Below are 4965 nucleotides of genomic sequence, written 5' to 3'. Positions count from 1 at the left end.
CTCCTTTTTCTCAACGGTCGTTCTCTTTTCCTCAGCATCGGCGCCATCTTGGGATCTCAGTGTGGCCAGCGCTGCATTCTTTTCAGTGGCTTCCTGGGCCATGGTCTCAATATCGCCGGCTTGATTTACTGCATGCCTTAAAAGCTCAGTTACTGTGCAAAACATGACATTAATTACCTCTCCCTTGCTCCATCTCTTTCCCACGCATTTCCACCTGGAGGCTTCCTGTCCACCTATCTCCAGTCGTTCCCTGAAATCTGACAGGATTTGGCTCTCTCTGCTCCCCTCCCGGAGAGCTGGGCAAAGGAATCGATCGGGCGGTGTGTCACGGCCACTGCTCTCTTTTATATACTTCATGCACCGACTATACTCTCTTCGCGAGTCTTTATTTTTACCATCGGTGACTTGCTTTGAGGATATAAAAGGCATCACTTCTTGGGCCTTATATGGCCCCTCCTTCCCCTCTTGGTTCCTTTCAGCGGTGCGGACGGAGAAGTATCCGCTTAGCTTCCCCGCTTTGGCCCGGTGATATAGGCCATGGGCCCGTAGATCGGCCATATTTTCTACCGGAGGCCGCTGACGGTCCCTCCAAGGGCAATTTAAAGTGACATAATCGACTTCGCCCCCCTTATTTCCCTGGGGCCCTGATTTCTGGGTGCTATTCTCCTCTCTCTGCTTTGGCGATCCCATCCTCATCGCCATGTGGGCCTCGATTCCCAGATGGTCCTTGGGAAACGGCCGCAGTTGCGTGTCAAGTGGGGCACCGGGTGGTGACACCAACCCAGACACGCTCGGGGATGCCAAGAGTGAGGTGGAGATAAACACCACAGACAATGAGGTGTGAAATAAAGTTTGATATTTACTTACAAGACTGATGAATAGTAGGTTGAAACAACTTGGTGATGACGAACTATATACAGCAACGAGGGAATATATACACAAGCGATGGGTAGCGATGGGTGACGGGTGGAGACTGCAGTAAACAAGTACAGTGTCTGGTTAGGACAAGGTACTATGCGAGGCAGTAAGCTTATGATGCTCGGAGCGACCGGAGCAGCTTCTGCTAAAGACCTAGGGGTCTGACCAGGCCCCAAGATGGGTGATCAGTCCATCCTGAGAGTCAGAGCCTGGGGACCACGCACCGAGGTGTGCGGTCCCATATATAACTTTTTTGGCCCATCAGGAAGCTCCCCTGATGGTACATTCTGGAACCCATGGACATGCTGGCCAGCCAGCCATGCCCATTAGGTGGTCTTTGATTGGCTAGACCACAGGTGATCATGTTCTGATCATGCATCGCTCGCATGTTGGGTCAAATTGCTGATACACTCCGCCACCACATCACTATTTACAAATGGTTGCATCACTTAATACTTTGGTGCAATAATCTGGTGTGGTCACTTTGCTTGTTGACATAATTAGGTTCTATATAAGGAAAATTTATAATTTTGCTATAATTTTCCATGTATATAATCTAATTATTAGAGGCTTGTCTTAAATTTGTCCCTGCCATTGCCACAGCAGGGATAGCAGCAGGAAGGGGGCAAGCAGCTGGTTGGGGGGCAGTGGCTCCCATCACTTGTCCTCCTATTATTTGTTCCCCATCACTTGCCTATGCCCCCTGCAGCCTCTGCCCCTGTCTACCCTCTACAGCCTCTACTCAGTACCCTTCCCCTGCCCTGCTTAAGGTGCAGGTCTGCTCTGACTCCATTCCCTCCCAGTCATAGAGCACATGCAAGCCACACAGCAGCATCCTGGGACTAGAGTGGTCACTGCTGCTACTGTGCAGCTGGACAGGGACTGGAGCTTGCATGTACTCCATGCCCAGGAGGGAATAGAGACAGAGTGGAAATGCCTTTGACAGTAAGCAGTGGGGAGAAGGGGGAATAGGCTGGGGGTTGGGGAGCAGACAGCTGCTGCAGCTCTGACTCTGGCCCTGACCTGTGATGGAGAATATCAAGACGGAGGCCGGAGACCTGATGAAACAGACTTTAATACATAGCGCTATGGAGAAATCGCAAGGGGATTTCTGCTTGGTCGCCGCCAGGTGGACTCTTTTATACAGTGCAGTAAACAACTCCCATTTGTCATGTGCAAACTTGTTGCTGGGCAAGATACAGCAGTCACCCTGCTTGGCTGTAAGCCAAGCACCCTTGTGGGGATACACCCAAAGCCCGTCCATATATGGCAATAAGACAGTTGCAGACAGTTTTCCCACTCAATTATGCTTACCCAGCCACCACCCAGTTTTTCCCTTATGACCTGCCATTACTTATGTCAAGGGCCCGCTTCCACAGTCCCCCCTTTGATGGCAACCCAACCAGCGTTTGCCATCACACTTCCATAGACATAAGTTGCGCAGTCTCCTTCTTCTCCCATTCTCCTCGTTCCAGTTCCTTCACTACCATCGTTCTCATTTCACCCTTGGTTATTACCTGCGCAGATTTCTTACAGAACAAAGACATGCAGTTCATTACACAACAAAAGCATAAGCCTATAACCAAAAGAATTATGGTAAAATAAATGAGACCCTTTATCAATTCCTTTGCCCAGCCTGACCAGTTTGGTAGCCAGGACCAGAAAGAGTCCCACCACCCTGTCGCTGACTTATGTTTTTCTTCCTCAAACTCATCAAGGGCCTGCTGCATGGAGTCTATGTGTTCCCCTATTTCCTGGTGATTCTCAGGAATATAGACACAGCACTCCTTTCCAACCAAGGCACAAACTCCCCCCTTTGAGGCCAGCATAAAATCTAAAGCCATACGGTTTTGTAGGGTGACTTGGCGGACTGCCCATAGCTCCTGATTAATTAATTCCCCTCAGGGCCCCTATGGTTTCATTAGCAAACCTCTCAAAGGCTGTAGAAAATGCATTCACCCTGCGCATGGCCTTTGCTGCTCCATACTAGGGGAAGCTTGATCCGAATATGCCGAGTGTCAGTTATGAAAGGGAGGTCTGCAGGTCTTGAGACCGCACCCCGTCTGTTCCTGACCCGAATACTGAGTCGGGGCCGTATTCGGATTGCTGGCATAACTATTCCAACATAACAAGTGCCTTTCCAGTTAATGGGGAGCCATTTATAGGCTTTTTTCCCATAGATATAGTAAGGGGTGTGGCTATTTGGGGATCCTGCCTGTATATGCATTCCGCCATTCATGCTGCAATTGTATGAAAAGTGGAAATTTAGGCCATCTTGCGAACCATTGTTTTAACATGATACAGTAAGATTACATCTACTAGAACCCATATTTTTTCCTGTGCCATTGTTCTTATAATACAGATAACCCCCCATAGTATGGGTCAAGGTGAGGGCTGGAGGGTTATGGGTATTATTCCAGGAATAATCAGAAGTATTCCAGGATCCTCTCATAAATGATGTTTCATTCCAATTGGTATTTGTGCAATTGGTCACATTTTGGTTCTGGAAATACCAGCAAAATTCAGGCCTACCCCAACTAACCCCAACCAGGGGGATGCCAGCATCTACTGTAAGGGGGGCTACTGAGCAAAACCAACATTTACTCAAGTTATAGGAGGATCGGAAGTACTCAGCTAAGGAGATGAAGGTATTGTTGGGTGGAAGGTCCCATTCCTCTGTTGGCCATGTCATGCCTGAGTAGCCCAAGGAGATGAGGGCTAAGAGGGAGAGAGAGAGAGAGAGAGTGGGCCACATCTTTAAGGAGGTGGAAGTCCTTGCTAACTTAGAGGTCCAAGGTCAGGCCCAGAGGCTGCTTGAACTCCTAGGTCCCTTTGGATGAGCCTAAGTTCGGGCTCACGGCTCTTGGGAGTGATCTTCAAGAGTTCTTGCCTTAATCCGTTGTATCTTTACTTTGGTGCCCCCGGTCCGCTGACACTTCCAGGAGTCAGTGGGTTGGAACTCTGGAGCCTGAGGGTTCAGGATTGATTCCCTCATTGGCAGATCTGCCTTTTTACAATGAGAGGCATGAACCCACGAAGGTATCTCTGCAACCCTGACGGCAGTGTCTGTCACGAGGAGGATCTGGTACGGGCCCTTCCAGCGGGGTTCAAGACAGGTCTTCCGCGTGTGTCTCTTCACATAGATCCAATCTCCTGGCTGGAAATCGTGTGCTGGTCCCGTCTGGGTCTCAGGCTGGGTGTATTTAACCCGGGAGTGGACAGAACTGAAAGCGTTAGTAAGACCCTTACAGTATGCCACCAAGGAGGAGTGCACCCCTGAGATATCAGTGGCTGCTGGCATTACTGAGGGGTGGTATGGTCTCCCCATCAGGATCTCAAAAGGGGAGAGAGAGTGCTTCCTAACTGGAGTGGTCCAAATCTCTAGGGCAATCAGAGGAAGTGCTTGCAGCTAGGTGAGGCCAGTATCCTGGCACACCTTAGCCAGTCTGTTCTTGATCTGACCATTCATTCACTCCACCTTACCACTGCTTTGTGGATGATAGGGCATGTGGAATCTTTGGGGAATGCGGAGGGTTTTGCAGACATCCTGCATAACCCTTCCTGTGAAGTGTGTGCCTTGGTCAGATTCAATACTGAGAATCACCCCAAACCTTGGAATGACCTCATTGAGAAGTTTCTTTACCACAGTGGTGGCATCTGCTCGCCTACAAGGAAAAATTTCTGGCCATCCAGAGAACATGCAAATCATGACCAGGACATGTTTGAATCTCCCTGATGGTGGCACGTCAATAAAATCAATTTGCAATTTTGAAAAGGGCCCAGTTCCCACCGTCCCGTGTTGCAGGCTGACTTTTCCAGATTGCCCTGGGTTGTGGAACTAGCAGGCCGGGCACTGTGCAACTACCCGCTGGGCCTTTGTGGAAATCCCAGGGGCAAACCAATAATGCAGAATGTTCTCCATGATCCCCACTTTGGCAGTGTGTGCAAACTCATGTGCCACACCTGCCAAAACAGGCAAAAGAGACTTGGGAGCTACAGGGCGGCCATCTGGGTGCTGCCAACAGCGGGATGAATTGGAGGAACATC

Source organism: Alligator sinensis, unplaced genomic scaffold, assembly GCF_000455745.1.
Source record: "Alligator sinensis unplaced genomic scaffold, ASM45574v1 scaffold117_1, whole genome shotgun sequence".
NCBI classification, from domain to species: Eukaryota; Metazoa; Chordata; order Crocodylia; family Alligatoridae; genus Alligator; species Alligator sinensis.
Note: the sequence above shows the minus strand (reverse complement) of the source record.